Source organism: Entelurus aequoreus, linkage group LG20 (genome assembly GCF_033978785.1).
Source record: "Entelurus aequoreus isolate RoL-2023_Sb linkage group LG20, RoL_Eaeq_v1.1, whole genome shotgun sequence".
Taxonomy (NCBI): Eukaryota; Metazoa; Chordata; class Actinopteri; order Syngnathiformes; family Syngnathidae; genus Entelurus; species Entelurus aequoreus.
In genome coordinates this window covers 8,220,170-8,231,766 of record NC_084750.1, presented here as the reverse complement: position 1 = coordinate 8,231,766, position 11,597 = coordinate 8,220,170, and positions in this window count along the sequence as shown.

Genomic DNA, 11,597 nt, shown 5'->3' with positions numbered 1-11,597 from the left:
AAAGATTTAAAATAGAAATATTTACATATTTAGTAAAGTTGCTTTGAAAAAAAAAAAGTCTTCATATTTAATTAAGTGTAAATTGACTACATGTATTTTTTCCCCATACATAAATATTTATAGTATCGCAGTCATCCATTTTTGTGCTCTTAATTAGGCTTGACCATGGTAAGTTAATTCCGGCAAAGTCTGAATTATTAATTATAAATGTCATATTTTCATAGTTATTAATTTCATATGCGTTTTTTATATAATTAGAGCCCACAAGACATGAAGATATATATATATATATATATATATATATATATATATATATATATATATATATATATATATATATATATATATATATATATATATATATATATATGTGTGTGTAACGGGTATAAGAAATACTTTGATTATTTGAGTGAAATTCCTGCTAAAATATGTATATTGGTTTGTTATGCAATGAGAGGTCCAATTGCGCCATCTGCTGGTACCTGAAAGTCTGTAAATATGACCGGAAGCTATTAGTAGACTTCCTGTTTTCTGCTAATGATAAGACACGTTTTGATATTGCTCTGCAAAAGGACACTAAAGCTAACGTGAGATTGATTGTAAGATACACAGTTATTTAATGGCAGTTGAAATGCTATGTTGGGAAATTTTCGTTTTGAATTGGTTGTTGCTCACGTCAGATGTCCTACTATTTTGCACTGAAGTGGATGTTATTTCCCCCCTGTAGACATGGAAAGCAGCAGAGGTGCTAACCACATATTGTGTGTATGATCACTCATTGCAGCTAATAATTGTTGCACTATGTGCGTTTGACGTGTCAACACGTTCATATTTACATTTGTATTGTTCGCCATTTTAACATGTCATATTCGCTAGTCACCACCAGAGGGTGCTAAAAGTCCATTTCATTATTTGTGTCATGTCTTGTATTGTATTTTGTATTTTTCTATGCTCTATTTCATAAATATATAAAAATGGATGATGTTGGTTAAAAACCAAGTTAAAAATATGTTGTATTGAATTAATTGTAATACCATTAAAGATAAAAGCAAGTTAAAACCACTATACGATCACACAGGAAAAAAGTATGCTGTTACAAACCATTGTATTAAAGGCCTACTGAAACCCACTACTACCGACCACGCAGTCTGATAGTTTATATATCAATGATGAAATCTTAACATTATAACACATGCCAATACGGCCGGGTTAACTTATAAAGTGACATTTTAAATTTGCCGCTAAACTTCCGGTTCGAAACGCCTCTGCGTGTGACGTATGCGTGTGACGTAGCCCGGCGAACACGGGTATGCCTTCCACATTGAAGCCGATACGAAAAAGCTCTGTTTTCATTTCATAATTCCACAGTATTCTGGACATCTGTGTTCGTGAATCTGTTTCAATCATGTTCATTGCATTATGGAGAAGGAAGCCGAGCAAGCAAAGAAGAAAGTTGTCGGTGCGAAATGGACGTATTTTTCGAACGTAGTCAGCCACAACAGTACACAGCCGGCGCTTCTTTGTTTACATTCCCGAAAGATGCAGTCAAGATGGAAGAACTCGGATAACAGAGACTCTAACCAGGAGGACTTTTGATTTGGATACACAGACGCCTGTAGAGAACTGGGACAACACAGACTCTTACCAGGATTACTTTGATTTGGATGACAAAGACGCAGACGTGCTACTGTGAGTATGCAGCTTTGGCTTTTTTTTGCGTATGTACGTAACTTTTTTTAAAATATATAAGCTTTATGAACCTTGGGTTAGGTGAACGGTCTTTTGGGCTGAGTGATTGTGTGTGTTGATCATGTGTTTGAATTGTATTGGCGTGTTCTATGGAGCTAGGAGCTAGCAGAGGAGCTAGGAGCTAGCATAACACGTACCGTACCGTACGTGCGCGTCACGTACGTAACTTTTTAAAAATATATAAGCTTTATGAACCTTGGGTTAGGTGAACGGTCTTTTGGGCTGAGTGATTGTGTGTGTTGATCGGGTGTTTGAATTGTATTGGCGTGTTCTATGGAGCTAGGAGCTAGCAGAGGAGCTAGGAGCTAGCATAACAAACACGCAGGTGTTATTATGCAGGATTAATTTGTGGCATATTAAATATAAGCCTGGTTGTGTTGTGGCTAATAGAGTATATATATGTCTTGTGTTTATTTACTGTTGTAGTCATTCCCAGCTGAATATCAGGTACCGTGAGTATGCAGCCTTGGCTGCTAAACATTCGATAACTTGACCGTATGTGCGCGTCACGTACGTAACTTTTTAAAAATATATAAGCTTTATGAACCTTGGGTTAGGTAAACGGTCTTTTGGGCTGAGTGATTGTGTGTGTTGATCAGGTGTTTGAATTGTATTGGCGTGTTCTATGGAGCTAGGAGCTAGCAGAGGAGCTAGGAGCTAGCATAACAAACACGCAGGTGTTTTTATGCAGGATTAATTTGTGGCATATTAAATATAAGCCTGGTTGTGTTGTGGCTAATAGAGTATATATACGTCTTGTGTTTATTTACTGTTGTAGTCATTCCCAGCTGAATATCAGGTCACCCCCGCCTCTCACAGCATCTTCCCTATCTGAATAGCTTCAACTCCCCACTAGTCCTTCACTTGCACTTTACTCATCCACAAATCTTTCATCCTCGCTCAAATTAATGGGGAAATTGTCGCTTTCTCGGTCCGAATCTCTCTCACTTCATGCGGCCATCATTGTAAACAATAGGGAACTTTGCGTATATGTTCAACTGACTACGTCACGCTACTTCCGGTAGGTGCAAGCCTTTTTTTTATCAGATACCAAAAGTTGCAATCTTTATCGTCGTTGTTCTATACTAAATCCTTTCAGCAAAAATATGGCAATATCGCGAAATGATCAAGTATGACACATAGAATAGATCTGCTATCCCCGTTTAAATAAAAAAAATTCATTTCAGTAGGCCTTTAAGTTACATCTGTAATTGCATTTCATGTAATTGTGAAAATATGAAAATGTTATGTACTTGAGTAGACTTCCTGTTGTCTGCTAATGACATGGAAAGCAGCAGAGGTGCTAACCACATATTGTGTGTATGATCACTCATTGCAGCTACCAGTAAAGAACCACATCATCCAATCCAGCCTGTGTGGGGCTTCTTGGCGGGACGGGTACACACCACTTACATATATATATATATATATATATATATATATATATATATATATATATATATATATATATATATATATATATATATATATATATATATATATATATATATATATATATATATATATATATCTACTGAGTCACTTTGTGTCACTGTTTGTTGTCAAATGTTAAGGTGGTATTATTAAATAGGTGTATAATTGTTTGGTTGTCAAATGTTAAGGTGGTATTATTAAATAGGTGTATAATTGTTTGGTTGTCAAATGTTAAGGTGGTATTATTAAATAGATGTATAATTGTTTGGTTGTCAAATGTTAAGGTGGTATTATTGAATAGGTGTATAATTGTTTGGTTGTCAAATGTTAAGGTGGTATTATTAAATAGATGTATAATTGTTTGGTTGTCAAATATTAAGGTGGTATTATTAAATAGATGTATAATTGTTTGGTTGTCAAATGTTAAGGTAGTAATATTAAATACGTGTATAATTGTTTGGTTGTCAAATGTTAAGGTGGTATTATTAAATAAGTGTATAATTGTTTGGTTGTCAAATATTAAGGTGGTATTATTAAATAGATGTATAATTGTTTGGTTGTCACATGTTAAGGTGGTATTATTAAATAGATGTATAATTGTTTGGTTATCACATGTTAAGGTGGTATTATTAAATAGGTGTATAATTGTTTGGTTGTCAAATGTTAAGGTGGTATTATTAAATAAGTGTATAATTGTTTGGTTGTCAAATGTTAAGGTGGTATTATTAAATAGATGTATAATTATTTGGTTGTCAAATGTTAAGGTAGTATTATTAAATAAGTGTATAATTGTTTGGTTGTCAAATGTTAAGGTGGTATTATTAAATAAGTGTATAATTGTTTGGTTGTCAAATGTTAAGGTGGTATTATTAAATAGATGTATAATTGTTTGGTTGTCAAATGTTAAGGTAGTATTATTAAATAAGTGTATAATTGTTTGGTTGTCAAATGTTAAGGTGGTATTATTAAATAGATGTATAATTGTTTGGTTGTCAAATGTTAAGGTGGTATTATTAAATAGATGTATAATTGTTTGGTTCTCAAATGTTAAGGTGGTATTATTAAATAGATGTATAATTGTTTGGTTGTCAAATGTTAAGGTGGTATTATTAAATAGATGTATAATTGTTTGGTTGTCACATGTTAAGGTGGTATTATTAAATAGATGTATAATTGTTTGGTTGTCACATGTTAAGGTGGTATTATTAAATAGATGTATAATTGTTTGGTTGTCACATGTTAAGGTGGTATTATTAAATAGATGTATAATTGTTTGGTTGTCACATGTTAAGGTGGTATTATTAAATAGATGTATAATTGTTTGGTTGTCACATGTTAAGGTGGTATTATTAAATAGATGTATAATTGTTTGGTTGTCACATGTTAAGGTGGTATTATTAAATAGATGTATAATTGTTTGGTTGTCACATGTTAAGGTGGTATTATTAAATAGATGTCAGTGTCTAGCAGGATCGATAATCACTATTTCTGTTAGCATTGAGTTGCAAAAAGTTAGTGGACATCCATTGTTTAATGTCATTAAGACACGCCTCCAGGTGATTGTTTAATGTCATTAAGACACGCCTCCAGGTGATTGTTTAATGTCATTAAGACACGCCTCCAGGTGATTGTTTAATGTCATTAAGACACGTCTCCAGGTGATTGTTTAATGTCATTAAGACACGCCTCCAGGTGATTGTTTAATGTCATTAAGACACGCCTCCAGGTGATTGTTTAATGTCATTAAGACACGCCTCCAGGTGATTGTTTAATTTCATTAAGACACGCCTCCAGGTGATTGTTTAATTTCATTTAGACACGCCTCCAGGTGATTGTTTAATGTCATTTAGACACGCCTCCAGGTGATTGTTTAATGTCATTTAGACACGCCTCCAGGTGATTGTTTAATGTCATTAAGACACGCCTCCAGGTGATTGTTTAATGTCATTTAGACACGCCTTCAGGTGATTGTTTAATGTCATTAAGACACGCCTCCAGCTGACTACAATCCGGCGTGTTGGTCAGCTTTAGGGGCATGTAGAGTTGGGTGTCATCATCATAACAGTGAAAGCTAACACGTATGATGTCACCTAGCGGCAGCATGTAAATACTAAAGAGTGCAGGGCCAAGAACCCAACCCTGGGGAACTCCGCACGTTACCTTGACATAGTCCGAGGTCACATTGTTATGGGAGACACACTGCATCCTGTCAGTAAGATAAGAGTTAAACCAAGACAAGGCTAAGTCTGACATACCAACACGTGTTTTGATACGCTCTAATAAAATATTATGATGGAAAGCGGCGCTAAGATCAAGAAGCAGCAACATGGATGACATCCATGGTTAGCAATAGATCATTAGTCATTTTTGCGAGGGCTGTCTCCGTAGAGTGATTTGCCCTGAAACCGGACTGAAAAGGTTCACAGAGATTGTTAGTCACTAAGTGTTCATTTAGCTGCTGTGCAACTATTTTTTCAAGGATTTTGGAAATAAACGGAAGGTGGGACACCGGCCGGTAGTTTACCATGAGGTCAGGATGGAGGTTAGGTCTTTTGAGTAGAGGATGAATAACAGCTTTTTTGAATGCTAGGGGAACAGTGCCAGAGGAAAGTGATAAGTTTATAATATTTAACACTGATGGACCTAATAATACAAATGGTCAAATTAAACTGGCAACACAACATTGAAGAAAGGTCTACAAAGCATGTTGTTTCAACCTGACATTTGTGTTGTAGAATATATGTTAGGAAATGACCACATTTCAATGATCAAATCAACGTCAGAACCAACATTGAATAAAAGCATGTTGTTTCAACATTATGTATGTATGAAACTGGAGAGACGCATCCTTGATAGGTTTCCCCGATCACATCACCGACCATCCATCATTAAAGTCCCAGCACTGGTGGAACCGGTACCAGGGAAACCCGTCAAGCGATGGAACTTCCGAAAGGCCAACTGGGAGTCGTATGCTGAGGAGACTGAAAGAAGGTCAGCTGGCCTGCCAGACCCAGACACAGCCGATCTGGATGCGGCCTATGCAGCGGCAAAGAAGACCATTCCACGGGGCTATAACAGGAATTACATCCCGGATTGGGACGAGGAATGCAGTCACCTTCTGTGTGACCACCAGAGGGCTAGCTCCAGAGAAGAGGTGGACATGACTGCAGTAGCACTTCTCCAGAAGCTGGATATCACCCGCAAGGCCAGATGGACAGAAGTCGTCGAATGAATCGACTTCAGCCATTCTAGTTGCAAGGCGTGGCAGACCATCAACCAGCTCACAGGCAGAAATACAACACCCCACAGCTGCCCAGTCACAGCAAATGCCATTGCATCCCATCTCCTGAAGAACGGCCGCTTCCCGGATGCTGACAAAGTCTTTGCCCGACTGATATCGCGTGAGGTGTCTGGCATCTCGGGAGTAGCCAGTGTCCATTCCAACCTCTCGGGAGAATTCACAGCAGAGGAACTCAGTCAGGCCTTAAGCAAACTCAAGCCAGGCAAATCCCCTGGCCGTGACAACATCCACCCAGAGTTTGTCATCCACCAGAGCACAACAACATCTGGCTGGCTTTGTACTTTCTTTACATCGTGCTACCGGAGATTAAAGCTCCCAAAGACTTGGCGTCGTGCCTCTGTCATAGCTCTGCCAAAACCAAATAAACCTGCAGAAGATCCTAAGTCATACAGACCAATCTGCTCTGCTGCTGCTCTGTGTCCCGTTTAAGATATTGGAGAGCATGATCCATAGCCGCATCGAGCCAGTGGTGGACTCACAGCTCCCACGGGAACAAGCTGGTTTCCATCGTGGAAGATCAACAGTAGACCAGGTAACACTACTCTGTCAGGACATCAAGGACAGCTTCCAGGACAGTGAGAAAGCGGGGGTAGTGTACCTGGACCTGACTGCTGCATATGACACTGTGTGGCACCGGGGACTCCACCTGAAGCTGTTGAGGACAATACCAGCCCGGCACATGGTGAAGTTCATCATGGAGACACTTTCCAACCGCAGCTACATCCTCCAGACCTGCAGCGGCCAGTGGAGTAGACTCAGAAGACTGAGGAACAGGGTACCGCAGGGGTCTGTTCTGTCGCCGATGTTGTTCAATGTTTACATCCACAACCTACCGGATACAGCATCCAGAAAGTATGGCTACGCAGACGACCTTGCCATCATGCTGGGCCGACCAACGTAGAAGGCGATGGAAGACATGGACACACTGGTAGCATACCTTCGGAGGTGGCGTCTACAGCTCAGCGTCAGAAAGACAGTCGCAGCGGCATACCGCCTTAGCACCAGAGAAGCCAGGAGGGAACTCGAGGTGCGCTTCGACAACAAATGTCTGGAGGTCCAGCAAGCCCCGAAGTATCTTGGAGTGCGTCTGGATTGGACATTATCCTTCAAACAACACCTTGAAGAAGTCAAGGCCAAGGTGACATCCAGAGCCGCGCTGATCCGCCGCCTCGCTGGAACAACCTGGGGAGCCTCCGCTAAGACGCTGGTCTTCTCTGCAGCTGAATACTGCAGCCCAGTCTGGAGCAGAAGCCCTCATGCGAGAAAGTTTGACGTGGCTATGAATACCTCCCTCCGGATAATCAATCAATCAATCAATCAATGTTTATTTATATAGCCCTAAATCACAAGTGTCTCAAAGGGCTGTACAAGCCACAACGACATCCTCGGTACAGAGCCCACATACGGGCAAGGAAAAACTCACCCCAGTGGGACGTCGGTGAATGACTATGAGAAACCTTGGAGAGGACCGCATATGTGGGTAACCCCCCCCCTCTAGGGGAGACCGAAAGCAATGGATGTCGAGTGGGTCTGACATAACATTGTGAAAGTCCAGTCCACAGTGGATCCAACACATCAGCGGGAGTCCAGTCCACAGCGGGGCCAACAGGAAACCATCCCGAGCGGAGACGGGTCAGCAGCGCAGAGATGTCCCCAACCGATGCACAGGCTAGTGGTCCACCCGGGGTCCCGGCTCTGGACAGCCAGCACTTCATCCATGGCCACCGGACCTATGCAACTCCCCCTCGCAAGGGACAGGGGAGAAGAGGAGAGAAGAAAAGAAACGGCAGATCAACTGGTCTAAAAAAGGGGGGGTCTATTTAAAGGCTAGATTATACAAATGAGTTTTAAGATGGGACTTAAATGCTTCTACTGAGGTAGCATCTCTAACTGTTACCGGGAGGGTATTCCAGAGTACTGGAGCCCGAATAGAAAACGCTCTATAGCCCGCAGACTTTTTTTTGGCTCTGGGAATCACTAATAAGCCGGAGTTCTTTGAACGCAGATTTCTTGTCGGGACATATGGTACAATACAATCGGCGAGATAGGCTGGAGCTAAACCGTGTAATATTTTATACGTAAGTAGTAAAACCTTAAAGTCGCATCTTAAGTGCACAGGAATAACAACTGGATGCTTGAAGCCTCCTGCCGGTCCTTGCTGGAATAGCACCGGCCGGCCTCCAACAGGAGGCTGCCACCCTCGCCCTGGCTAGGAAGGTGACTGGCACATCTTGCACAACACCACAGTAACACCAGCACCTCCAAACAGACTCAAGTCCCGCCACCCTTACAACAAGGCATCACAAGAGATGCTCAGGACCCAGGAGATGGCGCCACCGGAGGAGACGACCTACCACGCCGGCAATGGACCAGGCTGAACCGTCCACGGACTGGGGTTGGTTGCTTTGGGTCATCAATGAAGACGTGGGGCTTGGCGGACAGTGCGGCATGCGAGTGCGGTGACCCTGAGCAGACCACCGACCATATAATCAACATCGGCCCCTTATATGGACCGCCCTCGGAAGCCAGCCTCTTCCACCTAGGACCAGAGATGCGGGTATGGCTACGCGACACCGAGTTGGAGATCTGACGTTACACGAAAGAAGAAGAAGAAGAAGACATCAACAACATGATTTGCCTGATTGGCTGGCAGGACAGATTTGAAGAAATATTTGGTTTTTTTTGTAAAAATCTGTTTTGGTCTTTTTGAATCCACGAAGAATAGTTACAATTAAGAATTGTAATTCATCCAAAAATCACATTTTTTTGACCCCCCTAATAGCTAATAATCATTGACCCCCCTAATAGCTAATAATCATTGACCCCCCTAATAGCTAATAATCATTGACCCCCCTAATAGCCACCCCTGGAATAATCATTGAAAAGACAGCAATGGTTGAATGTAATAAATGACATGTTTATTGTTGCACTAAATGTACAAAGTAACAAGCAGATGGAAAGCGCCCCCCCCCCCCCCCCCCCCACACACACACACAAACAGGCACGCACACACACACACACACACACACACTTTTTCCTTCATCCCCATGACCAATGTTCCGTACGACGACAGGCTCGGTCCGAAGAAAGGAAGCAGACACAAAGACTCTACTGTAGTCCTGACTTAGACTCTACAGTAGTCCTGATCCAGACTCTACAGTAGTCCTGATCCAGACTCTACTGTAGTCCTTATCCAGACTCTACAGTAGTCCTGATCCAGACTCTACATTAGTCCTGATCCAGACTCCACAGTAGTCCCGATTCAGACTCTACTGTAGTCCCGATCCAGACTCTACTGTAGTCCTGATCCGGACTTTACTGTAGTCCTGATCCAGACTCTACATTAGTCCTGATCCAGACTCCACAGTAGTCCCGATTCAGACTCTACTGTAGTCCCGATCCAGACTCTACCTAAGTCCTGATCCGGACTTTACTGTAGTCCTGATCCAGACTCTACTGTAGTCCTGATCCGGACTTTACTGTAGTCCTCTTTATTCTTGGAAAAGATCCTTCCAATCCAATTGGACTACAGTCTGAAACATCCAATGTACTCAACTGATTTTTCTCTTCCTGATCTTTTTCTTCAAGCTGGGCTCCTATTGGCTGACTTCACTTCTTCTTCTAGCAGCTGATGGCAACTTGGACTCCTATTGGCTGACGTCACTTCTTCTTCTAGCAGCTGATGGCAACTTGGACTCCTATTGGCTGACGTCACTTCTTCTTCTAGCAGCTGATGGCAACTTAGACTCCTATTGGCTGACTTCACTTCTTCTTGTAGCAGCTGATGGCAACTTAGACTCCTATTGGCTGACTTCACTTCTTCTTCTAGCAGCTGATGGCAACTTGGACTCCTATTGGCTGACGTCACTTCTTCTTCTAGCAGCTGATGGCAACTTAGACTCCTATTGGCTGACTTCACTTCTTCTTCTAGCAGCTGATGGCAACTTGGACTCCTATTGGCTGACTTCACTTCTTCTTCTAGCAGCTGATGGCAACTTAGACTCCTATTGGCTGACTTCACTTCTTCTTCTAGCAGCTGATGGCAACTTGGACTCCTATTGGCTGACTTCACTTCTTCTTGTAGCAGCTGATGGCAACTTAGACTCCTATTGGCTGACGTCACTTCTTCTTCTAGCAGCTGATGGCAACTTAGACTCCTATTGGCTGACTTCACTTCTTCTTGTAGCAGCTGATGGCAACTTGGACTCCTATTGGCTGACTTCACTTCTTCTTCTAGCAGCTGATGGCAACTTGGACTCCTATTGGCTGACTTCACTTCTTCTTCTAGCAGCTGATGGCAACTTAGACTCCTATTGGCTGACTTCACTTCTTCTTCTAGCAGCTGATGGCAACTTGGACTCCTATTGGCTGACTTCACTTCTTCTTGTAGCAGCTGATGGCAACTTAGACTCCTATTGGCTGACGTCACTTCTTCTTCTAGCAGCTGATGGCAACTTAGACTCCTATTGGCTGACTTCACTTCTTCTTGTAGCAGCTGATGGCAACTTGGACTCCTATTGGCTGACTTCACTTCTTCTTCTAGCAGCTGATGGCAACTTGGACTCCTATTGGCTGACTTCACTTCTTCTTGTAGCAGCTGATGGCAACTTAGACTCCTATTGGCTGACTTCACTTCTTCTTCTAGCAGCTGATGGCAACTTGGACTCCTATTGGCTGACGTCACTTCTTCTTCTAGCAGCTGATGGCAACTTAGACTCCTATTGGCTGACTTCACTTCTTCTTCTAGCAGCTGATGGCAACTTGGACTCCTATTGGCTGACTTCACTTCTTCTTCTAGCAGCTGATGGCAACTTAGACTCCTATTGGCTGACTTCACTTCTTCTTCTAGCAGCTGATGGCAACTTGGACTCCTATTGGCTGACTTCACTTCTTCTTGTAGCAGCTGATGGCAACTTAGACTCCTATTGGCTGACGTCACTTCTTCTTCTAGCAGCTGATGGCAACTTAGACTCCTATTGGCTGACTTCACTTCTTCTTGTAGCAGCTGATGGCAACTTGGACTCCTATTGGCTGACTTCACTTCTTCTTCTAGCAGCTGATGGCAACTTGGACTCCTATTGGCTGACTTCACTTCTTCTTCTAGCAGCTGATG